Source organism: Mustela putorius, unplaced genomic scaffold, assembly GCF_011764305.1.
Source record: "Mustela putorius furo isolate JIRA1106 unplaced genomic scaffold, ASM1176430v1.1 tig00003859_pilon_pilon_pilon, whole genome shotgun sequence".
Taxonomy (NCBI): domain Eukaryota; kingdom Metazoa; phylum Chordata; class Mammalia; order Carnivora; family Mustelidae; genus Mustela; species Mustela putorius.
Genome location: NW_025422011.1, coordinates 30,409,823 through 30,437,595, shown reverse-complemented (window position 1 = coordinate 30,437,595; position 27,773 = coordinate 30,409,823). Strand labels below are relative to the sequence as shown.

General features: G+C 50.4%; 1 protein-coding gene across 11 annotated transcripts in view; it reads left to right on the top strand.

Moving 5' to 3' along the window:
* Positions 1-27,773, top strand: part of MICAL2 (microtubule associated monooxygenase, calponin and LIM domain containing 2) — a 212,745-nt gene that overhangs the window by 15,349 nt on the left and 169,623 nt on the right. For all 11 annotated transcript variants that reach the window (XM_045065814.1, XM_045065812.1, XM_045065813.1 and 8 more), the window contains exon 2: positions 10,543-10,614. The gene's annotated coding sequence lies outside the window, so the exon portion shown is untranslated. The remainder of the gene's footprint in view (positions 1-10,542; positions 10,615-27,773) is intronic.

Below are 27,773 nucleotides of genomic sequence, written 5' to 3'. Positions count from 1 at the left end.
CTGGGATTGAGGAAATGACCTGATTAGGAAAGTGACTTGTTTACCTTGGGCAGGTAATTACCTTTGAGCACCTACTGTGTGGCCTGGGCCCTGTGCTATGGGGATGGCAGTGTGGGTAGGGCCCAGCCTCACCTCTACTCCAAAGCACATTCACCACATACTTGAGAAAACAAGACATACATGTTTAAAAAAAAAAAAAAAAATGGAGGAGATTGTGGTAACGGTTCAGGTCATTGAAAGCTAATCACAAGGTAGTTCATGACTAATTCCATAGGATGCTGGAGATAGCAGTGGGTGGTTTTCTAGGGGCTGGAGACGCCTGGAAGGCTCTGAAGGGAAAGAAGGAGGGTGGGGGGTGGGGAGGAGACTGCATTTGATCTGGATGAAGAAGAGTCCATGAAGTGCACATTGGTACGTGGAGGGAAGAGGAGAGCATGTCTCGTGGGTGTAGAGGCCCGGGGAAATGGGAAGTGGCTTGGCTTGAAGGTGGGCAGAGGGAGACGAGGCTGGACATGTGCGTTTAGGACAGAGGCAGACAGCCTTCAAAAAGACAGGGAGAGAGAGAGAGTGTGTGTGGGGGGGGGCAAGCACCCATCTAAGTTCAGAACAGGGATGGGAGGCTGTCCTACTGTAATTCCAGAGAGAATGAACAAGAAAGGCTCTGGCTGCCATACATCTTGATCTTGGCACCGACAGCCTCTGCTCCAGAAACGTCTTCAGGAGCAGAGAAGAAGGCCAAAGGTATGCTAGCCGTTCCCCACCATTGTTCTGTTTGCACATTTTCTTCTTGGGCATGTTTTAATGTCGATTCACCCAGCAGATATTTATGAGTTCTTACGCTGTGCCAGAAGCTCTTCGAGGTGCTATGGTTGTAGAAAGGGAAAGAAAGGTAAAATCCTTTGCCTCATAGACCTTATGTTCTAGGAGGGAGAGAGAGACTGTAAACAATGAGGTTAAACCTGTGAGGCCAGGCCATGAGGTGGATCAAGAGCACTAAGCAGGGGAGAAGACAGGATGTTCTGGGTATAGGTGGAGGAAAAGGGTTGTGGAGAAGGCCGGAATTTTAGATGGGCTGGTCGGGAAAGACCTTACTGACTTGCCCTGCCTCTGGCACTTAGAAGCCAACAAAAGAGAGGTCTGGGGACAAAGGGAAGGAGGCCAGGCCAGAACCTGCAGGGACCTTGAGGCCCCAGCTGATGCTTTTCCCCCCACTGGGGGCTTCAGTCTAGGCAGCAGGGAGCTTTTGAGTGTGCTTGAGCAGAAGAGTGCCATGCATGGTAAGATGGCCCTGGTGACTTTGTAGAGGATGGGATATAGGGGGCTGAAGGCCCAGGTAACCAGGGCCCACAAAATTCCGCTAGTTTGACACCTCTGACTTAGGTACTGTGGTGGTGGAGCTGGGGAGCAAGAGCAGTGGGGCAGGGGTGAGGGGGCGGGCAGGTACTGGCAGAAGGGGAACAAAGGCAGAGCTTAGGTTGGAGGGGGAATGACAAGCTTAGAATTTACAGCCGTGACTTCTTTATTTTAGAAGAGTATAGTGCTGAAGAATCTGGGCTCTGGGTTTGAGTCCTGCCACAGTGGTCTTGGGAAAGTTACTTACCCACTCTGTGCTTCAAGCCCCAGCCCTTGTGAAATGGGGATGAAGTAGGACTTACCTTACAGGTGCATTTTTGGGGGATGAAATAAGTTACTACATGTGGAATGCTTAGAACAGTTACTGGTATATAGGGGGTACCCAGGAGATATTAGCTGCTCCGACCATCCTGTTTCTCTCTCCATGTACAGGTGTGCATAGGTAAAATTACTGTGTTGGGCATACCCTTTCTGTGGTCCTAAAGCTAAGTCAAATGAAAAAAACTATGCTTTTAAAGACTAAATGAGATAATGCATGTGATGGATTTAGCTTAGTGGCAGATGAATATGAGTTAGAAGTATTATCACCAGATATTATCACGCAGAGAATGATTTTCCAGTGGAAATCCTTTGTAAGATCATTTATTTAACCATTGCTTAGCATGCCTGTGGTGTGCACTAGACGTACCATATCATTTCATCTTTGTTACACCTGCCTGAGATCAGCATTGTTAACCCCATTTTGCAGGTGGGAAAACTGAGGCTCAGAGACACTAAGATTTGCCCAAGGTCACACAGCCAGTAAGTGGCAGAACCAGGATTTGAGAGTTTTTTCCCTCTGACATCGAACTACCTTTTATAATAACAAATTATTTCATGAGTGATCTGTTATGTACATGTACCTTGACATTTAGGCTCCATCAGTCTTCTTTGGTATTGGTGCTGACATGGAGCCTTGGGGAATACAGAGCTGTGGCCACCTTCACAAATAGACCAGGGGCAGTGTCAGCGGCAGGACCTTGGAGCCAGAGTCAGGGTTGCACACGGTGGGAGATAATGTGGGTAAGTGAGCACTTTCCCTCAGTGATTCATCTCCATGGGCCTTATCAGAGCCTTTTGGCCACAGAGTGTGCCTGAGACCTGTCTTGGTTGACTCAGCCCCTGGTGTGCTAGAGGAGCAGAGTCTGATGGGTTCAGATTTCAGCTCTACCACCTACCTGCCATGTAAGGCCAGGATAGGAATGAATTTCCTTGTGTCTCAGTTTTGTTATCTGCAAACTCACTCATAGAAATTTTATGACAATTAAATGAGGTAAGCCATGCAAATACCCAGAATACCCTATTACCAGCAAGCCCTGAGAGTTAATGTTATGCTAATAACTATTTTATTATGATGTTATAAAAGCCTCCTTTGACCTCTGAGGCCAGAATAAAATGTCCCACCCTCTCTGCGTGGGCCCTCCAGTAGCATTTTGTTTTGCCTTATGTAAATGTGGGCACAACTCTTCATCACACTGTGAGTGCTTGAGACCAGGGAATAGGTCTCAGTGTTTATTTGTTTGTTTGTTTTGAAACCCCTGGAGACAAGGGCCTTGTCCTAGAAGATGTGGAAAGAAGTTTGCCAAATGGAATGGGTTCCTAGTTTTCCACTTCACTAGCAGCTGTGTAGTCTAACCTGCACATACCCCCCGCCCAGGACTATGGAAACTGTCTGATGTTTCTAAGGGTGCTTTACAGTTAGCTAGGCACATTCACATTCATGTTTTACTCAGTGTTTACAGCTGTCGCTTGTGGTCATTGGTTCTTATCCCCATTTAATAGGTAAGGAGACCCAGCCTCCACAGAATTTAGTAATCTGTCCATAGACCCACAGGCAGAAGGTAATAGAATGTGTGGTCTCCTGCCTGTCCCAGGAAGCGTGGGTCTAGAGGCTCAGATCCACAGAGCCTCTCTGTCCTTTTCCCTGTGCCCTTCTCTGCCCCAGGAGGGCTGGTGGGAGACCATGGGACAAACAGACCTTTCTACAGTTCTGCTTTCTTCCCTCCCATCCCCTCCATGTCCTGTTAGTTCCAAAAAAGCACAGCCAGGCCAGGGATGACACTTGCTCAGATCACCTCCATTCCACTCACATTTCCCTTCTCCATGGGTCTGAGGCCTGGGCTGGGGCTCTGTGCTCTGTGCTTGGGAAGTGGAGACAGTGAGTATGGCCCTATAGCTTTAAGCATTTAAAGCCAGAGCCAAGCCTGAGCACAGATCCTCCTTGGGGGTACTTGCTATTGGAGGAGGAGGAGAAGGAGGCTGGCACCCATGCTTCTCCTAGGTGGAGGAGCAGGTGCTAGTTTGGGTGCCCAGAACCCTGTCCAGGGTGCAGGGTGGCTCCGGGGGGGTGCCAGAGTAGTGACTGCTGGTGGTGGGAGGCACTTCCTTCCTAGGGGCGAAAGAGGCAAGTGATCCTTCACGCAAAAGCGGGACTAAGCTCAGGGCTCCAGCACAGACTTGAATCCAGACTTCTCAAACTCCAGAGCTGTCGCTTAAGCAGAGGAATCTTCTGTTTAGTTCAGCTTAGCAAGCGTTATTGAGGAAATACCAATAGTGTCCCAGCAGGGGTGGGGAAGAGATGTCCAGGGAGATAGGGAGCCAGCCCTAAGAAGACCACATCCTAGAGCTCTTCTTTCTCCGGGGAACCTTGAAGTCTGGGTGGCAGTGCTGATACTTCCATGCACGTGGTCATGTTCAGATTCCTGGCGTCCCAGAGCTAGAGTTGGGGCCTGGCCAGTGGGCATGGCAGCGAGGGCAAGGAGCTGCTTCTTGTGCTGAGTGCTCGGCCTGCTGTGCGGACAGAGGGGTTATTGAGCTGTTATGGTTGTGATTCTTGTCTCCCTCCAGGACTGTCACGTGACCAAAGGAGCAGACACAGGAGTGTCGCTGGGGTGTGGGTGAGAAAGCTCCTAGGTGGATGAGCCCCCAAGGCAATAGCTAGGGTGGCCCATCCTGCCCTCATGCCAACCCCGCTTCCTCTCCTCCCTCTGCGCCGCTCTCTGCCGCCTGCCTGGCCATCTCTGCCTCCTGCTCCTTGCTTCTGTGTTTCTGGTCTGCAGGGCTTTGCTTCATCCTCTGTGCCTCTCTCCATCTCCAGTGCCTGGATTCAGCCCTGTCTACTCTAGAAAATCTTTGTAAACCCTCTTGGCCCAAACTCCCCCTCCTTTCTCCAGTGCACCTCCTGGGTGGAGAGTCAACAGCCCCTAGCTCAGCATCTACATGTTATATATTGTGTTTCGAGCACCTACCCTACTGCAGGCAACAGAGCAGAGGCCAGGACTTTGGAGTCTGGCTGGCCTGGGTGTGTGTTCTAGCTGTGATTCCTGTGAGCTGGGTGACTTTGGGCAGGTGCTTTCATTTTTGAGTCTCTGTTTCCTATTCTGAACTTAAGGATGTGGTACCTACCTCCCAGGGAAGTTGTAAGCTTCTGCTGAAGTAAACCTCGCAAGGCACTTAGCCAGCTTGCCATTCCTGGCTCTTGTCAGTGGCTCTCCCGTGGCAGCTGTTACCAGCCTTTGACAGGCACTGCTGTATTTAATCCACACCCTAGCTTTAAAAGGTAGACCTTGTCCCCCAGAGGGGAGCAATTGAGCCTCAGTGCCAAAATGCCATGCCTGCCTGAGCAGGCCATGGCGGGGGTGAGGCTGGCCTCGAGGCCAGGTGCTGGCAGGCCTGGCCACAGCGTTCTTCCTTCTACTGCCTTGGCTTCCAGTGTCCCCCTGCTTCCCTTGCTATGGGGTGCTCTTCATAGTCTTTGCCAGAACACTTAGCGTATTCTCACGGAGTGATTTTTTTCCTGGCTGTTTTCAAGGGAACCAGGCGGGGAGGGGTAGGAAATGGGACTTCCCAGAGAGCTTTCCATCCCTTTTCTGATTTCCAGCTGATCCAGCTTGGTCATGGGGTCCCCAGGTAGACTGTGTGCCACCCCAACACCAGGCCGTGCTGGGTCCTGCGGCCATCACTCCTAGCCCCAGCAGTGCAACCAGGCCATGCCCTGAGGGAAAGTCAGCCTGTTCCTTTTGATTTACTTCTTTTTAAATCCCAGAGCTATTTAAATAGCATCACTATGAAAAGAAAAAGAGTAAGGGAAATACCTGTCTGGATAGTCCCCTGTGACTGGGATAGCCACTGCCCTAACAGGGCTCCTCCAAAACAAAGAGGAAGCAGGCCACCAGCTGGCAGGGGCTTGGGTACCATCTGGCACTGTGACGTGGGTGTCTGTGTGGGTCCATGGGGGAGGCCTCTTCGGAAGGGCTTAGCAAACCTCCCGCACCCCCACGGGGACAGCCCGTGGCCTGCCAGGGCTGCTCTGCTTGACCTGAGTGTCGTCCCTACCCTTCCTGTGGCCGTCTGTACCAGCCAAAGTTCACGTCTGCATCGGCCTCTCTCTGCTTATGCGCAGACTCAAGTGCAGGGACCTGGTGTGCGGAGGTGTGTGTCTGGCCCCTGGCTAATGCTGCGGGACATGGGGAGGCAATCAGTGTGATTTTGTTCCCAGGAGAGGGTTTTGGTTTTTTCTTATTGCTATTTCTCTGGAACTCTTTAAGACATACCTGAAGCTGGAGCTTCTTTTCCTGGAAGGACTTGAGAGGAAGCTGTGGGAGGGCCTGGGGGTACAGGAGTAGACTGGCTTTAGTGTGGCTGGAAGGTGGTGGGAAGATGAGACCCTGTTGAGCACGGTACTGTGTCCTGCGCTGTAGTTGCACCTGTCAAGTCAGACCTCTTGGGAAAGGTGACTGAGAATAAAAAACCAGAAAATCAAATCCTGGGAAACTCCGCGCGGGCTCTGACAGGCGTATTCTGGTTAAAACCCATGGATATGGGCCATGCCCATACATCATACCGCGGTTCTTGGGGATTAAAGTCACTGATGAAGGAAACGTGCCCAGGGACTGCCTCCAGATATCATGATGCTCCCTGTGCTGTCAGCACCCGAAGGCAGCCCCTTCCTCTGGGAAGCTGTCTCTGGGTGGGGCTGGAGGACAGGTTGTAAGTGAGAGGCAGCAGCATGTGACCATCTCCCCCAGGTGTCTGGCACAGGCCTGGGTGATGAGGAGGCCTCAGGCTCAGGACCCGAGCTTGCTGGCATCCATGGCAGCATCCCTGGTGGGTTGACTGGGCATCGGGCACTAGAAGCATGACCTTGATGATTTAGACATGGCACTCTCTGAGCCTCAGTATCCTCCACTGGAAAATGGGTTGGATGAGCATCCAGCTCCTAGGACTGTGCTGCAAGTTCAAGGTGTTTGCACCAGGGAAAGTGTCTCGAATTTAAGGGCCCAGACAAGGTGGTTTCCCTTCTCTGAAGCACTTTCCTTCCTCCTCTGAAAAGAGTTGTCTCAAGCAACTGCCTGGAGTTTTTTTCCACACCACTGTGAAGTCCATGCAGATCTGCTTCCCTTTCTCTTCTTCCTCTTTCAGACCTCTCATGGCAGGGTGAGAGGGACCCATGTCAGAGGCTGGGTTCCTAGCCAGGGGTCTCAGTATGGGGCGATTTCCATTTTTAGTTGCAGCATCTTTTTCTCCCGGGAAGGGCATGGGGCAGGGGCTTGTAGCAGCCTCCCCTTGCTTTTCTTTGCAGAGACCCCTTGCTGACCACACTCACTTTTCCCTGGCTGGCTGGGGCTCACTGAGCATGTACAGCTGGCTTTTCTTCCCCGGGTGGGATTTACTAACGAAGCGGCCAGTTGCTGAGTGCTATTGTTAGTTGAGACTCCTTTGGTTTCAAGTGACAGGAACCCAACTTGAATGAACTTAAGCAAAAATGGGATGCCTTGGAAGGTTCTAGGGGAGACTCGGACTCAAAGGAAATGCTACAGAATCCAGCACCAGGAAAAGAACAGGTTAGCTCTGGCATCCCCTGCTCAGTGGCCCATGGCCTCGGGCAGCTCCCAGCTGACCCCACACAACTCTCCACCCATTCCAAGAGGACCAGGCCTTCTCCAGGCTTTTAGATTAGAACCTGGCACAACTGAGAACAGGTGCATCATACCCTTTGTACCAAGATCGTGGCCAAGGAGGGAAGATACTCAGAATGAACCTATCCTGAGTCCCATACCTACCTTTTTGGTTGAGGAGTGGGAGGTAGGGTGGACTCTGTTTTGGAACAAAGGGAGAAGGATGCTTGTGATATTATACAGAATGATATAATATAAGAATATTAAGTGTAAGTATATTAAGTATATTAAGAATGATACTAACTCCCTGGTCTGGAGTGCTTATTTTGTGCCAGGCATTATTCTAAGGTCTTTACCTACATAACTCATTTAGTCTTTGCAATCAATCCTGTGTTCTATACTGGGGAGCTGAGGCACGAAGAAGTGGAGCAACATGTCCGAGGTCACACAGTGAGCTAGTAGGAGAGCTGGGCTCACACCCAAGCAGGGGATTCCGAGTGTGCTCTTTACCGTCCACTCTAGTGCAGACAATCACGACCCATGTCCTCTCCATGAGCGTGGGCTGCGTGCACGGGCTGCATCCTGAACCACATTCTCTCCCCTCCTCTTCAGAACAACAAACCTGCGGAGTAGGTACCAACATTAGTCCCATTTTTATGTAAGAAACGGAAGCTCACAGAAATTACGGGACTCGCCCAGGGCCATCTGACTAATTTCAAGTGGCAGAGCTGAGGTGGGAAGCCAGGTTTGCCTGATTCTGGGGCCTGAGCCCATGGCCACCTCGATGGGTGGCCTTTATGCTCAGATGCTTCTCTTGTTCTAGCAGCTGCTCACCTGATCCCTGGGTCAACCTCAGAGCCTTCATTCTCTGTCTGGGGGTTTGGGGCATGTGGGCTGGAGACTTTGGCTGCTGAGGGGCCAGCTTTGTGGTTCCAAGCCACTCCTAGGGTGTCTCACCCTAACTTACACCAAAAGGTTCTTGAATGAGCCTGAGTGCATCTCACCTCTGGAGTTCTTCAGGCCTTCATTCAGCAAATGCTGACTGAGCAGCTGGTGTGTGCCAGGCCCTGTTCCAAGGGCTCGGGGTCCCTCGGTGAAGACCCTGACTCTGTGGAGCTTGGCCAAGAGCGCAGCGGAGAGAAAGTTTCCCGGAGGTACTCTCATGTTCCTTGAGTCCCCGAAGCGACTTAACCACACAGGAAATCTTTCCTGAACCCTCGAAGTGACTTAACCACGCAGGAAATCTTTCCTGAACCACCCAAGTCAGGTGCACAGGGACCTGGAGACTTGGTGCTTCTTTGCTTGGGACTGGCAAGATGGCAAGTCTGAGTAGAGACATTGTTTCCTCCTCTTGTTACAAAGGGAAACATTGTGTCAAGGAGCACACACATGGGCGTGGCCTAAGGCCAGCTCTGCTGTGAGTCCCAGGTGCTGTGGCCAAGTGAGGCACTTGCCTGGTCATACCTCAGTCCCCCTGCATCTCCCCCTTCCCCCAACACTGACTGTACCACCTGTCTCCCAAGGTTGCTGGGAGTGTCCTCTGAGCTAACCCCCTGTAGTGCCTGGGCTCAGCTTAATCCTTTTAATTCTTCCTTTTAACTTCTGATGAGCTTTGTAGGTGTCTCTTAAATTCTGAACAGTTGGAGGGGAGGAGCTAGAAGGGGGTCTTTGGTGAGGAAATCACTAATTAAGTCTAACTTCTCATTTTATAGATAAGGAAACTGAGACCCCTCAAGGGGAAGGGAGGTGCTGGGACCTAGGACCTTCTGGTTTAGTGGAGTTAAGGGGAGTCTGAAGTATGTTTAGCTGTTGGTCAGACAGAGTAATTGAGTTGGTTCTTGCTATGGCTGGATTCCAATGTGGCCAGGCCTCTATGGGAATTTGACCAATGGTCAGCCCTTACAGACCGGTCCAGGAATGCCCACCGGCATCCCACTGTGCAGAGAGTGCTGTGTGCTTCTTTTGAGAAGCAGTGGGGCAGAGAAGTGGAGTCCTCCAACCTCTCTGAGCCTACAGCTCAGGCTGATAGAATGTGGGTGAGGCAGGCCAGCCTGTTTGTCCACTGCCACGGGCCTGAGAGGTGTGGCTTGACAATGATGATCATGATGGTGGTGATTGGAACTTCTCCCCAAGTGGCTGCCTTGGGAGCTTACCAGGCTGCTTGTGGGCTGTGCTCGGACCCCTCACTCCTTGATGTGGTTGGGAAGCCGGTGAGCACTAGGTCAACCAGCCCTGGGCTTGAATCCTGCTGTGTCATGGAGCTGGGGCTGGGGTCTTCTGCTCTCTAGGCCTCTCTTCCAGTCTGTGAGGAGCCACTGGAACAGAATCTGGTCTACCAGTGTGTGTTCCGTGCTCAGTCAGTGCTCAGTAGATAGTAGCTGCTCTCACATTCGTAGACTGAGAATTCTGAAAGTGAGTTCAAGTCCCAGGCTCTACACACAGACCCTGGTGTACAGAGAAAATACAAGTGTGACCATGTGGGCAAGTCAGCCCACTGCCCTGTGGAGCAAAGTATGTCTCTGTCAGTGGAATATGTGTGTTACCTCTTGGACATCTCTGATTTCTCCTCTGTGTTGACTTTTGTCCTCTTGAGGCCACCTCTCAGAAATGTGGAGTTGTGAAAGTAAATTCTTAGAAGTGCTTTAGAACACTGGGCTCCATTTCCAAACAGGTGCGGGGGCATTTTTCTGGAGAAGCGGGAGGATATGACCAAACCATCTGGGTGGTCAAGGAAAGCCAAGATAGTAGTTTGCTTAGGAAACTCTGCCATGACCAGATGGTCTGCTTCTAGAAATTCCTAATTTATTTAGTGCTTTGGACCCTTTCCACCTTGGGAAATATGGCAGGCTTCACATTGGTGACTTACTACCAAGTTTTTACTTCAGCTTGACTTACTTTCAACATGTCTTCACCTTAGAAATTCTGGCACTCTCTGTTTCTACTAAAGGAGCTACTGAAGTAATCTTTCCCAGACCCCTCTGACTTTCTCTGTAAACCTTTGCCTAGTGATGTGATAAACCCTAGGAGGCCCATATAGCAGACACAGTGGGATTTGTTTAACCACCTAGCAGTTCCTGTCTTCACATGCAAAACTTGGAGCATAGAGAGAAATTCCCTGTGCATTTCCTCTTGTTGAGTAGAGTTGCTACGGGGTAAAGTCCCCAGCCTGTGGGACCTTGTGGCCAGGAGAAGATAGGAGGCTGTAATGTAAGATAATGTAACTGACATTCATTGCCTGGCTCTTGTCTTTAAGGGAACGTGGCAACCTGTGCTTGGCTTGTCCCAGGAGGAGATGACTTTAGTTGCTGTGATGCCTACGAATCAAGTAAGTCTCTTTCATGATGCTGAGTTGTGCTTGAGGAGTAGGCTTCAGGCTTTGGAAAGTGTAGGGGCGCTTGTGCTCTTTCTTTAAGCCCAAGTGAATGTGACCCAGTTTGGAGAGACACTGGTTGGTGAAGGCCTCACTTGCCTCTCCGTGCTGTCAGAGGAGGGAGGGAGGCAGGGGTTGAATCTGAGGTATGTCTGGGACCTATGTCAGTGGCCTTCAGGTGGGCGGGCTTTCTGCCTTTGTCCCCTTAGTAAGACTGTTCCAACTCCAGTCCCAGACCTGATGGTGTTTCTGTCTCTGGCTGGCCCAGGTGTGGGCCCAGGCAAGAATCTAGCCAGGCAGCTTCTGGAGGTAGTGACTGCAGAGCACTGCAGCATGCGTCCAAGATTTGCAAATGTGATTATGGCCTCTTCCTCTGCTTGGGTTCCCCTAGGAGGAGAGCAGAACTGTTCAGCTCTATCTGTAGATTCAGCAAGTCCCCAGAGGTGTAGGTAGGGCAGCCAGGTATGGACAGTGATGGATAATGACTTGTTGGCATAGTTGCCCTCACGAACTCTTGTGGGGCCTCCACCACTCTCCCCAGCTCCACTCTATTCCCCTGCTCCGTCCTCTAATGTGCTGCCAGACCTTTCTGGAAGATTGGCTGACAATCACTCTCCTGGTGGCCTTCAGGGCCCCCTCCTATTATATCTCAGCCTTACTTTGTAGCCTCATTTTTCTGCCTCTCTCTCATTGACCCTGGCTTGGGTCCCACAACTCCTGGAACAGATATCCACACTGGGGACATGCCATTCCTTCTAGAAGCTTCTTTCCCTTCTGCAGGCAGAGTTGGCCCCTCCTTCTCCTCTGTACTCCCATAGCTGCTTTGTTCAGATGCCAGCTACATGACTGACTGGCTGAGTAAAGGTTTGTCTGCTTGTTTGTCTCAGTCCCTAGCTGTGGGAACATTGGGGGCATGGATCCATCGTCCAGCCTTCCTGTATGAGGCGGCACCATGCTGGAAGCACAGTATGAGGCATGTGGCAGGGGTCAGCAGCTCTTTGTTGACTGAGGAAATTCGAACCCCAAGATTTCTCCAGGGCTTTGTGGCTCCTGAAGCTCTATGGCCATGTCTGATGGGGACCCCACTCCCCAGGAAGGGCAGTCCTATTATCCTTACTTCTTTTATAGACCATGGAGACTGAGATCTGGGCAGTCAGCTAACTCAGCCCCAGCGGCAGCTCCTAAGGACCCGGACACATGTCTCCTATGGCCAGGCTAGTCCGGTTTCTGTGATACCGAGGTTTATAATTAGAGAGAACCCAAGAGACTATTTAGCACAAACCCCTTATTACTAGACAGGGAAACTGAGGCTGGCCTGAAGATACTTTCTCAAGGTTACCTACCTAATTGGTGCCAAATGGCGAATTGGAATGTGGGCCCTGGACCTCCCGTCTAGCATCCTTCCTTTTCCCCTCTTTCTTCCTCTGCCTCCCTTCTTTATATAGACACCAGAGAACATTTGGGGACCATCATTCTGCATTTACAGGATGGTGAAGGACTTAACAGAATGCCCTGAGTCAGAGGGATCATAGAGATGAATAGAACCAGCCTTGCCTGTAGGAGCTTTCCTGGAGTTGTGAGACTAGGGCTGGTCCTGGTAGAGGGGATAGTGGAGAAGGGGAGGGAAGGGGAGAGCATCAGTGCCCAACCCAGGGCTGGAGCAGGGTGGAGATCCCCAAGGAGGAGCAGCAGGCAATCAGGTCTTGCATTTAGAGGCTGGCCTGGTGGGCACTGAGGATCTATAGGAGGTGAGATCCTGAACAGCAGGCTACGAAGGGGTTGGCTGGACCTGGGGAAAAGCTACTTGCATGGATTCTGATTCTGTGTAGGCAAAGAGGTCCTGATCAGCCCATCTGCTGGCCTGAGAATCCTTCCTTGTTCCTGGAGAAATGCAGAATACAGAATATGTCCATAGAGGAGGGTCAGGCATTTGTCTAAATGCATATGGGGAGGGATGTTTGTGCTGGCTCACTCCTGTTGCGCTCGTGTGGAACTTTGTTTTGTTTCTGATTGACCAGAGTTCCAGTTGGTCTTTTCCTGTGTCTCAGTCATAAGGCTTTGCTGGGTCTTTCACTCACCCAGGCATGATACAGGGCCAGGCAGGTCCCGGGTACTCTGTTTTTACTCTGCTCTTTTTGCCACTTCTGGGGCTTCCAGACAGAAGGCTGGGACTGACCACAGGCCCCATCTCTACTGGCAAGTTGAAACATAACCTTTGCTCAAATTATAGGGAATGTGGTGTTTGCCAAATATGTACCTTGGGTGATTTTCCAAAGATATCCAGGTTATAAACTTCTCGAGGGCAGGAGAAACAGGTACTGCTGTGTCTTTTGTTGTTTATGCCTTGGGTTTACATTGCAGTTTACATTTTATAAAGATCATTTCAACTTTATAATAAGCAGGTGGATTCCTTCCCATTTCACAGATGAGAAAATTAACTTAAATTTTTACCTTGTGCCTGGTGGTATAGCTGCCTAAGGGCTGAGCTGGGACACAGCCCAGGCCTCCTGTTTATAAATCCCATGATCTTTAGACTCTGCAAAGCCCCAGCCATATGTAAATCCTTGGAGGGCATAGGACTTAAGAGGAGCTCAATAAATATTTGTTGAATGAGTGAACTTTGGCTCTTTGGGGAGGGCGGGGGGATGGGTGGGAGGCACTCTTAACCATAAATGGATCCTCTTTGGCAGCAAAAGGAACACTACTCTGTGAAGTATTTGCATTTCTTGCCACGATAAGGAGCTGGTAAGTTCTCTTCTCACCTAGCCTCACCTCCGGGAACTGGGTCATGGGCGCTGAATAATTAATTCCTTGAATCTTTTACCCTGAGCGTCCCTCTCCTGATGTTGATGTGATCATTAGTCTTTGAAAGGTTCTGGACAGGGGCAAATCCTACTGTTTGGTGTCAAAAACATTCAGATGACCCATCTAATTGCTCATAATGACTATTCTTGGCCTTGATAAGGTCAGGCCTCCAGTGAGTTAGTTCAGTCTGCTACTTTTTTCCATCAACCTCCTTTAGACCAAGGAAGAGAGATCCTTGTGGTTATCTTAGATATTCAGAGTTCTGTAGGGACAGGAAGGCCCACCCCTCCCTTCTCACTGACCTCTGAACTCAAGATTTTGTGGGGAAGGTTGGAGAAAGAACAATCAGACATGTCAGCTGGGGAAGGAACGCATGGGGTCAGGAGACAGTTATCAAAGTATCTTCCGGGCCTGCTCTTCCCCTAAGTGGCACTTGGGTCATGTTTCTTAGAGTCTGTAGGGGATCCAGCTGGCCTCATTAGAGTAACCTAACTAGGTCTTGAGGTCAACAGGGTGAGTGGAGAGAAGAATGGGTTGAGACCAAAGACCCATATTCTGGTATTGATTGTCAACAACAGTAGTTGCGTGGCCTTGGGCCCCTCACTGAACTTCACCTGCCCTCTGATTTCTCATTGAGGAAACAGGGGAGGTATAGAGGGCTAGGTAGCATTTCAAGGAGCTTCCTAAAATTCTGTGACTTTTCAGTGCTTTCTGTCTGTCCTGGCGATCCGCACTGCCTTCTCCGGGTCACCTCCTCCTCATGTAGCTGGAGCTTGCTTCTGTAGGCACTTTTCTCCTGGCCCGTGCAGCCTCACCACCTCTCTCTCCCCTACCCAACCCTGGGACATGCCAGAGGAGAGAGAAGAACTGCCTGTTATAGCTCTAGTCTCTTGCCAAGCAGCATGGGGACAGTCTAACGTTTTGGTAGAGAGTTGGGAACCTAGGGGGTGTGGGTGGGATTGGAGGGGAGTGAGGAAAAGGTTTGAGAGAGAAAAAGCCAACCCAGATGACCAGAGGTTGTTGGCATAGCCAAGCTCTCAGTGCTACAAGTTTTCTGGAGTTGAGTTGTTACGTTGTTTGACCAGAGAGAGTGGGTGTGTTCTGAGGAATATGGTCCCAAGTCTCTCCTCTTCTTGCCCAGCCAGGCTCTGTGCTCAGGAGTGACCAGATGCTCTGGAGCAATAAAAGTCATAGTGTTGGTAGAAGTCTGCTTGGAGGGAGCTACGAGAGATGAGAGGTCTCACACAAATAACACAGAAAGAGGAAGGGCTGAGAAAGGTGGGTCTGCCTCTAAGGTCAATGATCCTAAGGTATCAAGACTGGGAAGAATCTATAGATGATCCAATCCAGTTCTTTGATTTTATGGGTAAGGAAACCAGAGACCTGACTTAACAAGACCCTTGGAGCAGGGTAGGGGTAGAACTCAGGTGAAAGCTAGCTCTCCTGATTCCCCACCGAGGGAGCCCAAAACACCCCCTGAAGTGGCTTCTCCCCCAGCGCCATGTTGCATCCTCATGTGGGTCCAGCTACCACACTTCCCACGTTTCCCTTTGACCCTGAGCATGACTGCCTCACATGTTAGCAGGGCCCCACTGCTGTCACTTCATTGTTTATTGGGACCTAATAAAACCTGGGTGCAGCCACATGGAGAAGAGGAGGCTTCTTCTCATGTACAGGCCATTGGGCTTGCGCTTAGTGACTTACCATGGCTGGGATGGAGTTCCTCTGTCTTATGGTGTGTCTTGGGGTGAAAGGTTAACCAAAGACAGGAAACGAAGGCTCTGATCTCCTAGCCTCAATAAGAGTGGCCTCTTGTGGGTCTGTCATTCAGATAAAAATCACCTTTGTTGCTAAGCAGGCCTCGTTCTGAGAATCCCAAGCTCAGAGTGTGGGTTGAATACAGCCTGCACTGTTTCTTACTCCAAGAGAGACCACTTTGGGTGGGAGGTGGCCACATTATCCCGGTCTTAATGGCACATGACGGGAGCCATTAACTTTTTTTTAAATTTTTTTTTTAAATAGGACTCCATTTGGCTTCGCTTTTCCTACTGAGCTCTAGGAAATGAGCAGGCACTAGGTGATACCTACGACCTTGTCAGTCCCTCACAGCAGCCCGTGGAGAGGTGTCATTATTTGTGATTTTGTAGAGAAGAAAGTTGAGGCAGATACTGGTGAATTAACTCACTGGGGCCAGGGCTCAGAGGTGGGTGTCTGACTCCATTGTCTCTTCTCATTTCACACTTTACATGGCCTCTCTCTCAACACCAAGAATGGTGGGCTGGGGCTAAGTGGGCCAGGCACTGATTGGGGCATCAAACATTTACTAGGCGACTTCTGACAGCTAGGTCCTGGGCTAGGTTGTGGAGACGCAGGGGTGAGTAAGCCCTTATCCCTTTATTCCCGGGAGCTTGCGTCTTGGGCTGGCAGCCAGGTGGATGCGTACAAAGTGACAGCTACTGTTCTAGGCATTGTCGTAAACACATCAAATGCTCTGGAATCCCTGAAAAGAGAGCCTCACTTCGGAAACACTGCACCAAGTAGGTGCTGGAGGAGTTGGGTTCTGAAGGACGAATAGGAGATTGCTAGGCAGATAAAAAGGCAGAAGGTTTCCAAGGAAAAAGATGTGGTGGTATGAAATCTCTCGATTTGGTGCTTGTGAATAAGGAAGAGTTACGTGCCTGTTTTCTTCTTAGCTGAGGGTGAAAGCAGTGAGACATTTAGTTGAGAGATAAGCTAGGGGAGGAGGAGGGGGTTTGGCACCAGACTTGATAATTATGTGAGCATTGTTGAAAGAAACATCCGTAGGGACCAGCAAAGATTCTCCCGATATGAATTCTCCAGGCATCTGAAGTACCTTTCCCTGCAGAAACGTGCATGGGGCTTGTTTTCAGGTGGTATGCGTCCATTTTCTACATCTTATGTCTCATGCGCCTGCAGAGATGTCTATGGATGGGGCGAAGGCCTCCGGTGGGACCCACCACCCTGGCAGCTCATGTTCAGCATGTCTCTGATTCCTCTTGCCAAATAAGCTGATAACAAACACCCTTGTGAGTTCATGGGCAGACTGTCTCTCCAGGGAGCTTTCTGCATTCCAGACAGGGCCACTACAGTCATTCCGCAGGAGCTGGGCTGTGGGGTGAGAAGGCTACTTAAAAATAAAGACCAATGAAAAGATATAGCTGTTTTTAAGGATGATATTTACAAGGCACAACGATCCAGGAAGTGGATGACTTGCCATGAGAGAGAGCCAGAATCTTTAAAAATATCAGCTCTGTAGAGAGGGAAGAGTCATGGTGGAGAGAGAGAACTCTTTAGCAGTCCTGGACTCTCTCCTTATGGATGAATCCTTGCTGAGATCTGCCCCAGGAAATCCATTTGGGAAACAGAGCTTTGAGCCTGACTTGTCCTTTGCTGGGAGGAGGTGAGGGAATTTGGAGTCAAAGGCTTCTCAGTCCCACCTCATAGTCTCCTTTGTAGCTCCTGGGTTTTGCTTTCTTTTTATGAAGAAAAAGGGAAGATTCTTTCAGATGGTTGCTGCTTAAAAAACAGTGAGTGCGTTTTTCAGAGCATAAGCCCAAACACCAAGAGAGGAGACCAGCATCTTCATTCAGCCAGCCCAGATTTCTTATGTTGGGATGGTGGGCCACCATCTCCCAAACCTCCACAGCCTCCAGAGAAAATTCACCAGAGTGGTCCCACCTATAGTCCTCTCCCTTGCACTGCTGTCTGTTGGGCTGTGGGTCAGTGAGGGACACTTTGACCACTGAATGGGGAGTGGCCAGGGTAGGCTCTGGTCCAGGAGTGCTTATCCCAGCGTCTCTGAGCTCATAGGAACACGGCCTTTGCATGTCAGCAGGAGCATGGGGCATCCACGTCCTCAGAGCTGTGCCTCCCACCCACACAGGTGCACGTTGCCCTCCACGCCAGCCTCCTACCGATGGTACAGGACAACTCGGCAAGCCAGTAATGTCCTCAGAGGTCAGCTCAGCAGCTGAGTGTCTCTTAGGGTCTGGGTCTGCCCTGTCTTATCAGAGAGGCCTTTCTGTATTTACTGTCTGGAAACTTCATTGATTTTATGCAGTTTCTGGGAAAAGAGTTCCCAGGAGACCTCAGTTTCTCTGCACAGCGAGGAAGTGGACAAAACTGTCTTTCTCTCTGTCTTCTGCTCAGACACATGAATTGCCTCCCAAGAACAGTGTACTTGACGTGGACAGAGGACCCCCTCAGTGGGTCCCGCTGAAAGGCAGACACGGTTTCCAAGAGCTTTTTCATTCTGTTTCTGGCTTGTTCACTTCCCCAAGGTCCCATCTGAGAACTCTTCAGCAGTGTTCATTTGCCTGGCACATGGGGATCAGTGTCTGTGGGGAAGACGGGAACAAATAAATAGCCAGTGTGTAGAGTCTATGATTTTCCAGCAGAAGAAAAAGGAAGCCAACAGGTCTCAGACTGAGTTGCCCTGAGTCCATGCACTCCAGGAAAATTCCCTCCAGTCCCTGGTGTAGAGGGATTTACAGATCTCCCATCCCTAAACTGGACCTAGTGGGAGGGCCAGATGATCTTTGAGCCACATCCAGAATGTTCCCCACTCAAGACATGCGTCTGGTTTTCAGGGCTTAAAACAAATAGATAAACAAACCACAGTAACAACAACAGACCGCTGGCCACGCTGGGCCCAGGGAAAGCAGAATCTGTCCATTCTGCTGGCTACTCCCGCTTGCCCTGCCTGCTCCCACATGGCTGGCTATCTCACACGAGAACCTCCTGCTGGGTGTCCCTGTTTCATCACGCAGCTTCTCCGCAGCACAGGGGATCTCACATTTAAATCATAGAGCCTGGCTTCTGGAGCATGTTGACATGTGGGTAGGCTTTGAACAGCCCATGGGGCTTTCTGACTCAGGCAGGGCTGAGCTGCCCAGGCAGGGGCGCATACCTGCTCATAAAAGCTGAATGCAGTTCACAGGCCCCTGTATGGAGACAGGAGGCTGGACCAACTCCTAGGAGGGCCGGCCTCATGGAAGGAGTGGGCAAGCATCGCCCCTTCCCCCCCTGCCCTGGGCACACCCACTGCTGGCTGCCGAGGTCCGGGCAGCTATTAAGTTGCTCATAACGTTTGTGACAGTATAAACAACAAAGTGGTCTAATTACATATCAGGAAATTGATCCTGAGATTAAAGGTCTATCATTCAAATGAAAAATGTTGGAAGTCTTTTAAATGCTAACTCTGAAGGTGGTACAGTATCAACTGTTCTGTTCCTGCCAAAACAGATTAGTACTGGTAGACATTCATTTACTCGACAAACATGTACGAGCTGCTTCCTGGGAGTAGACCCCACACTGACACTAGGAAGGTAAAGAGAAATAGACAACTTGTTGATGGCTGAATTAGTGATAAAGGGGCATGATATAAAAAGTCTAATTATTTGAATCTTTAATATTGATTGAATGCCAATTGTGTCCTTAGAATGAGCTGAGTACTCTGGAAAATAGGGGAAAACACCAAAAAAACAAAAGACAGTGGTTTTTTCCTTAAGTTTTTTTATTAATCATCTAGACAAGATCAATGCACAAAAAAATATATTGGGTGCAAGGCTAAATGAAGTACTAGATAGTCTGGCCCATGCCGCATCCCTGTGTTGTGACTGTTTGTCTAGCCCCCCACTCATCCTGCTCACCACCCCGCCCCCAGATGGCAATTTCTTGGAAGCTGGGGGACAGAGCTTATTCACCTATGATGCAGGTTCTCAGTAAATGTAATGAGTGGAACCGGATGTGGTTAGTGACTCCCAGACCTGGCTTTGGGCCACAGCATTCCCCGGAGAGTTAAAAACATCTTCCCCCTCAGCCCTCTGGCTATATAAGCCCCTTTTGGGAGTGGGCCCAGGAAGCTGTATTTTTGGACCCTTCCTGGTGAATCTGTGGTGCAGACAGGTTTTGTGGCCTCTGGCATGGACTCCAGGGGTGAAAACAACACACAGGTAAGGAAGGTCAGTAAGTGGCAGGGCAGATTTGGTGCCTGGACACTCTGGCTCCTCCCGGTGCCACTCCTTGGAGCTTTGCTGCGGGCTACCGATCACGCCATCGGTCACTCCATCCTGTCTGTGTGTCCACATGGAGGGCCTGGGGAGCCCAGGGTGCAGGGAAGGGGTGCAGGGAGCCTCGAGGGCTTTGGGAATAGGGTAGAAGAGGGTGGTGGCAAGATGGGAAGTAGAGGCTAGGTTGGAGGCCCCTGCAGTCGTTTTGGTGGCCAGGAGACAACCGGTAGTCACGATTTTGCCCATCAGCGGTGGCTGTCGGGCATCTATCACCGCCAGAGGCACAAGGGTCAGGCCGTGGGCTGTGCGGCGGAGAGCTCGCAGTGCAAGCAGGCAGGCAGCCCTGTGAGCGGATCAAGTGCAGCAGGACGTCGGAAACCATCATGGGAACCTCCACAGGGTATGATGTGGTAAAGGGGTTGAGGGGAAGTCCAGGTAAGACTTCAAAGAACAGGGGCGCCTGGATGGCTCAGTGGGTTAAGCCTCTGCCTTCGGCTCAGGTCATGATGTCAGGGTCCTAGGATCGAGCCCCGTGTCGGAAGCTCTCTGCTTCCTCCTCTCTCTCTGCCTGCCTCTCTGCCTGCTTGTGATCTCTCTCTCTCTCTGTCAAATAAATAAATAAAATCTTTGGGGAAAAAAAAAAAAGACTTCAAAGAACAATAGTGCTGTCTAGAAGACTGCCTAGCCAGCCATCATTGTGTTTCATCCTCATGGAGGCTAGTGGGGTCAGGACTATTATTATCCCCATTTTATGGATGGGGGAACTGAGGTTCAAAGAGGTTCAGTAACTTCAGTAACTCATCCAGGCTCATGCACCTAGACAGTGGTGGGTCTTGTTTGTCACAAGTCTGCCTGACTCCAGGGTTCCAACTAGAACCCCTGGTACCATGTGAGCTTCCATGTTCAAGTGCTTGAGCCCACTGGGCCTTCACCGAGGAAACAGACTCTGTGGGCATGCTAGACAGCATAGCAGGAGCTGAGGCACAGGCAGGGGGCCGTGGAGGAGTCCGGTTTGTCAGGAGTGGCAGTGGCTCAGTAAGTCAAGAGTACAAGGGAAGGGGAAGCAGTTGGGGACTGGCAAGGGGGGGAATCATGAAGGTGGTTTCTGTTTTGCTCCTCTAGGGCATTTGGACTTGTCAGGGAGCTGTTGAAGGATTTGAAAAAGGAACAGAACCTGACCAAGCGTGTGTTTTTGGTGTAAAGGTGTCTTCATTGGCGGCTTGAGAATTTGGCTAGTGGGTTGGAGGGAGGTGATCCAGGAGGAGGAAGGGTTTTATGAGGAGATTTTGAGGGTTTAGGTATGAGCAGAGAGGAAGGCAGTTGCTAGTGGATGGGGCTGCTGGGCAGGCAGGACTGTGTGATGGTCCGCCTGGGAGGCGAGGGAGAGGGGCAGGGAAGGGGGGACTCTAATGGTTTGGCCTGAGAGTCTGGATGTAGCTGGTGCTGTTCACTGAGTTTGAGGGTACAGGGGAGGGACAGGGGAGGTAAGCTGACCACACAGGAGGTCTCCGTACAGGAGTCACTGCAGCTGGTTTATGCCAGAGTGTGGCAGATCCCACGGAAGGATGTAGATATTGATTGAACTATAGGAGTGACTAGGTCCTTGGCGGTGAGAGGAGGGTAAAGATCAGAACCTGGGGACACAGCAAAGTCTTAGGGGCATTTAGAAAGAGATGAGTGTGGGAAGACTGAAAATGGGAGTGACAGTGGGTAAGATAGTGTCCCAGATGCGATAATGCGATTGGTGTGGCAGCCTTGGGCATGAGGCTTGGACCAGGCTCTGTGCGTGAGTGGAAACCAGACTGTGGTGGACGGAAAGGGAGGCGGAAGTGAGGGAACGGACATTGCCAGGCAACCTAGCCTAGTAAGGGAAGGAGGGAGAGTTCCAGTTCGTTTTCTCCGGTGGAAGCGATACAGACCTAAGTATGACTGAGCTGGTGCACATTTTCAAGATTGACTTTATGTGGGTAAATTCACATGACAACAACAACAAAACCCAGAACTTGTGTCAGGCAATGAAAAAAATTTGGGGGGGCTTGACAAATGTAGTCAACTTGGCACAACTCTTTAAAACCTCGGCCTTCGGAAGGCAAATGCCGTGAGACATTGCTGGCCTGTGAGCTCTTCAGGGTCGGGTCTGGTCTGTAGTCGTCCCAGGCTCCTGGTTGAGGAGCTGTGTGCAGAGTGAGTGGGCATTGTTGAGAAATCCGTTTCGTGTTCACTTTGCTATGATTTCTGTCTCCTCCCCGGCATTGGCGTCTGTCTCCAGACCAGTTACTGGGCTCCACCCAGTTCCACCTGATTTCACCACATCAGGGGATGCAGTGCCCTCCAGATATAAAGGTTCATCTGGGGAGAGGCCTTAAGGATGTGCTGGGCAAGGACTTGGCGCTGTTAGCTCTCCCATCCCAGCATAAGTTAGATCAAAAGGAAGGAGCTATCTTTTCTATTTGTGTGAAAATGCACCAGTTTCTGTTTTGGTTTGGTTTTGGCTGCCTTCAGCTTGAGGTGGTGGGAGTCACCCCTCCATCCCCCGGCAGGTGTGGGAATAATGCTTAGCAGATGCGTGAGTGTGCGTCGTGAGGTACCGCATCTACATTTCACAGACACTTGCTTGTTTATGTTCAAGGGAGTGTTCAGTGGCCCAGAGTCCATGTAGTTGCCACCACACCGCATCAGCTCCCAGGGGCTCAGGAGCTTAGGGCTGCGGGAGGCGGGGGTGGTGCATTGAAACCAAGGAAATGACTTGCTTCTCTGTCCTCTTCTCCTGTCCTGATCCATTCTCACTTAGGGAAGGGCTGTGGATTTTCAGTACAGGGTATAGATGTGTGGGGGGTGGGGGGGGTGGAGGCTTAAATGGAGAGGTGGGCAGGCTTGCTCTGAGCGTCAAGCAACTTGTCCAGGATATTGAGGTCCCAATGGAAAGTGAGCTATAAAACAGCAGAACTGGTTGTTTTGGAAGTTAACTCCCCACAATAATGGTGATAGTGAGAGACCCCTCTCATGTATTTACTCCCATGTGACCGACAGTGTAACTGGGAGGGAAAGATTTCTGACACAATTCTGGCCCAATTCCCCATGTCTACCACACTGTGGTTTACCTCCTGCATTACTTAAGGGGATGCTAACTGCCTAGCAGCAACCCCCGCCCCCGGAATCTCGGTCACTTGTCCCGCCCTTGAAGTTCCTGTGTCACGTATGCAAAGTCCAAATGTTCCTGGTCACAGAGGGCTTTCCCGTAGCTTGGCACCCAGGGAATCCGGCTCCTCCCCTCTCATGGCTGGGCCGTCTTCCCCTTGTGGCTTCCAAAGCTGCTGTGCTCCAGCAGAAGCAAATGAGCACAGAGCCCCCCCCCCCTCCTCGCCCCCCCCCCCAGGAGGTTCTCACCAGAAGTTGTGTACATCACTTGTGGGCACAGCCCATTACCTAGAACTGGTCATGGGTGCTCACAGCTGCAGAGAAGGGCCCAGGAGGAAGGAGCAGTGCGTGTAGTGATCAGCTAGCCTGTCTCTGCCATATCCGCCAAAGCCGGAAAGTTAGCTAGCTTCTTGCTGAGTTTCTGCCAGCGGATTAGCCACTCATGGTGCATCAAGATCTCATTTTCCAGATTGTAGCATTTTGGAATTTGATGGAAGAAGAGCAGTGCCTGGCCTGGACCAGAGACCACGTCTCTGCTGTGGTGTGCAGGGCACCACGTCTATACCTTTCGGATCCATCCACTCTGAGTGGGAATGCTATGGGTGTAGTGGGTAAGGAGGTGGGGTCTGAATTCTGGCTATGGGGCTTCACATTACAGCTTCACCACTCTGGCCATGTGACCTCGGGCCATTGGCTGACTTTCCTAATTCTTGGAAAAATGGGAATAACAATAGTGTCTAACAATGTCTAACAATAAGTTTGTTTTAATGATTAGCTTCTTTAATACATATGAAACTTTTAACACATTGCTCAAGACTTCATAGATGCTCATTTAGGGTCAACAATTCCTATGTTCTCAAGGATTGAATACTCATTCATTCATTTAGCACATACCATATGCAGAGGGTCTTGTGCTAGGAATAGGGAGTAGGGAAGTAAAAAATTCACAGAGGAACCTGCTATAATTGAAGCAAGTACAGCATGCTGTGGGAGGGATCTGACCCAATTGGGGTTAGGGAGCTAGAGTGTCTGGAGGAGAAGGGCCTGGAAAGAAGTCTAGGAGTTAGTAGGGTTAGGATTTGCTCCCTGCCCTGCTTAAGAACACCAAGTATGCTGTGCGATACATCAGACTTAATGCTTTTTGAAATGGGGAAGCTTTTCTATCTTACAACAGGGTTCTTCAAAAGGATCCTTGCCCAGGGTCCCTGAAATTGATGTTAGCCAATGAAAAATGTGCCCAGCCCTGACTTTGAGGGACAGGAGGCTTATCTAATGGCATGGCCATTGCCTCCACTCATTCGAGCGTGATGGCATGCCCAACAGATCTGAGCTGATCTAGACCTGTTGTCAGGGAGCTTTTAGGGAGTCTGTACGCTGCAGGGAAGAACGTTCCCTGCTTTCACAGAGCTGCGGTCTGCTGGTACTGCTGCCTGGGATGGTCAGAATGCAGGGGCATTTTCCCTCAGCAGCGTGTGGTGGGCTCAAGGAGCCAAGACTGGGGAGCAGGGTGTTGAAAGGAATTTCACAGGTGTTGAATGTGTGTGTGGGGGCTAGTGGTGGTGGTTGCCTGGAGAGGGCAGAACAAGAGATAAAATTACAGCTTGTCAGGACTGAGCTTCCATAGTCTTTTTGGAGTCAAAGAAGATTTGGAAGGAAGAATGAGAAAAGCCTAGATGACTTTACAAAAAAAAAAAAAAAAGGTTATAAATTATTTCACTGAGCAAGATTCTTTTATTAGCCTAATGATTTATTTTGCTTATTATGTTTTAATTCAAATGTATTTTAGAAAATTAACTTCAGTATTAATTGGGCCACAAATTCTGTACTCTGGCCTTGGACAGCTTACTATGAGGTGGTGATGATGGTCTTTTTAATGCTTTTTTATTTTTGTGGGAAAATCTACATAGCATAAAACTTAACATTTTAACCATTGTTAAGTGTCGAGCTGCTCAGTGGCATTAAGTATGCTTGAGATGTTGTCCAGCCTTCACCACATGCACAACTTTTTCATCTTCTCAGGTTCAAAGTCGCTATCCCTCAAACACTAACTTCCCACTCCTCTCTTCCTCCAGCCCCTGGCATCCACCTTCCATCTTCTGTCTCTATATTTTCTTATCCTCAGCACCCCCATTAAGTTCTGAGATAGGAGGGCCTCCTGGAAATCGAAATTGAGAGGTCACAGTGTTCCTGGGCACCCAGCGTGTGACCAGGACGATCTGGGGCACACTCAGAATAGACTAATTTTTTGTTGGTAAGATGAACCCATTGTGTGTGTGTTGAGATACCTGTATAATTTTGTGACCTCTTGGCGGATAGCCAGTTATGCAGATTTCTTCCTTGTGGGTTCCTGGGCAAGGCATCCTGCAGGCCCAGCAGGAGATGGGGGCAAAGGTGTGGCTTCTTGGAAAAAGGCCTGAGGTCCAGAGAACAGAGCCTGGAGGGGTGGGGTGTTGTGGAGAATTCCTCCTTGGGGCCTCACTTACCTGCTGGAATGCAAGCCCTATTCATCAGGTCTGCATGGTGCTTGGGCTCGCTCTTTTCTGGAGAAAAAGGATGCTGCTGGTGAGGTGCTTGCTGGACTGAGGAAGGTCTAAGATTCCTGAAACCTGGCTCATTCTCTTGGGACCCTTGGGCTAGTCAGGGACCAAAGACTCCTGGACTTGGGATGTGTGTACAGGAGGGCCTTGTACAAGTTGTACACACCCCTGGTACATTTGGGATATGCAGGAAGTATGAAGCTAAAAATAAAAATGATCTGAAAGACCATCTCTCTCTCTCTCTCTCTCTCTCTCTCTCTCTCTCAGACAGACACACACACACTGCTCACATTTGGTTTGTTTTTCCTCTTTAGATATTGCGTTATGGAGTCAGAATCCTATTGAGCATTTAAAATTGTGTTCTGCTCTCCTCACTCTGCATTAGGGCACAAACATTTCCCCATGGATTAAATGTCTTTTTAAATATGATTCTTAAGGGACCACCTAATACTTTATTATTTGGTGGCACTGTGACTTACAAGACCTTGCCCTGTTGTTGACATGCATAGACAGTCAAAGCCTGAAAGATCTTCAGAGACCCCGGGACTGGACCCGTTTGCTGTGCCCCGTGGCTTCGGCAAAGGCTGGCCATACCAGTTCCGCCTACATGGTGCTGCTCGGTTGGAGACTAAGTGTGGATTTTGAAGTGAGCTGGAACTGGGCCCCCATCACAGCATCCCTAGGTCCTGCCTATGGGATACTGAGGAGGTTACTCTGTAGTCTGCCTTTTCTTCTGCCAAACAAAGAGGGGTAAATGAGATCACAGACGTGGGCGTCTGGGACAGGACCTGGCACACCGCCCTGCTGAGCTGCACTGCCTTTGGTGTCCTCCCGAGGTGGTGCAAGGGGCGGACCCAGACTCCCCATGGCCAGACTGGAGCGTTGCCCGCCTCAGAGGCTTCGCTCCTCCTGGAAGGTCCTTGAACAGCAGCTTAGTGGTCCAAGAGGAGGTGTGGAGAGCTGGCTAGAAATCCTTATTGAGGGACCCCTGGGTGGCTCAGTTGTTAAGCATCATCTGCCTTCGGCTCAGGGCATGACCCCAGGGTCCTGGGATAGAGCCCTACATGAGGCTCTCTGGTCAGTGGGGAGCCTACTTTTCCCTCTCCAGCCCCCCTGTGCTTGTGTTCCCTCTCTTGCTATCTTTCTCTGTCATAAATAAATAAATCTTTAAAAAAAATCCTTATTAAAAAATGTTTAAAATAGGGACGTGTGTACTCGCGCGCATATATACACACATGGTTTTTTTTTTTTTAAAGGTTTTTTTTTTTTTAATTTATTTATTTGACAGAGAGAGAGAGACAGAGATCACAAGCAGGCAGAGAGGCAGGCAGAGGCAGAGAAAGAAGCAGGCTCCCTGCTGAGCAAGGAGCCTGATGCGGGGCTCGATCCCAGGACCCTGATCATGACCTGAGCTGAAGGCAGCGGCTTAACCCACTGAGCCACCCAGGTGCCCCTACACACATGGTTTTATACATGCACATACAAACATGTATATACATTCACACACAATGCACACGCATAAACACACACATGTGCATACACATATATGCACACATATATGTACACACGTGTATACGCACATGTATATACAGACACACAACAGGAAGCACATACGGCTAACTTATACTTACATTATAGAGAAGCAAGGTGGGAAAACTCTGGGATGACTCCTTGCCCCTTCCCCACCAAAGCCCTTGTTGCAGAGCAGAAACAGAGGAAAGAAGACCACCACACCCCCACAGACTTGTTGTGAGGGCTCCTTAGGATAATGCTGGTGGAAGACTCTGGCCTGCCGTGGGTCTCTGGTCCTGTGGGCCTCTTCCTGGCACCGTGACTGGTCAGCATACAGGAATCTGTGGCTCACTGGAGCAGGGAGGGATCTGCTGCTGGGATTCCAGGAAGAAGAGGATGGAGGTGAGGAAGTGGGGCTGTGGGAGGTCTCTTTAAGCCAGACTAATGGAGTCAACTCACTGTTGAAAGAGTAAGGGGAGAGCTGGGGCTGAAAGGGCAGGAGCCCCAGTGGCCTGGGCTATCAGTGGGGGAACCCCATAGAAGACAGGACCTGAGCTCCCTGCCTGGGGCAGTGTAGACCGAGAGAAGTATCTAGTCCCTTGTGGCAGGCTGGGAACTTGTTTGGGCTCTCCCAGTGTGTCTCCTGGATGCATTTTCCTGGGCCTTTCCTAGTAGGGCTCCAGATAGCATGTGTTAGAAAAGGGCATGTGTGGGTTCAGCCTGTGTGGAAGGAAGGGCTTTGACTTCCTGTGGGTGATCTCTGGGGTTAAAATCAGGAACAGAAAGAAGCTTGTGGACAGACAGGATTGATCTCCCTGGGGAGTGACTAAGGCAAATTAATCTCCTTTCAGAGAAGGCAAGGATGGATGAAGCAGGCGACCCCAGGAGGCAGTGTGCTCTCCATGTGGGGAGGTGGGCAAGGGAAGTCTGGGGACCTCTGGCTGGAAGGAGATGACAGGGACAAGGGGGCCCTTGAAGTCCCTTCCCAACTCTTGGAGATGCCCTCTTGGTTCAGGTTGGTTGCTGTATGCCCTTGTAGTTGGAAAGTCAGGCCTCCTCTGGCCAGAGTGAGAAGATGAGGCCTGCAGGC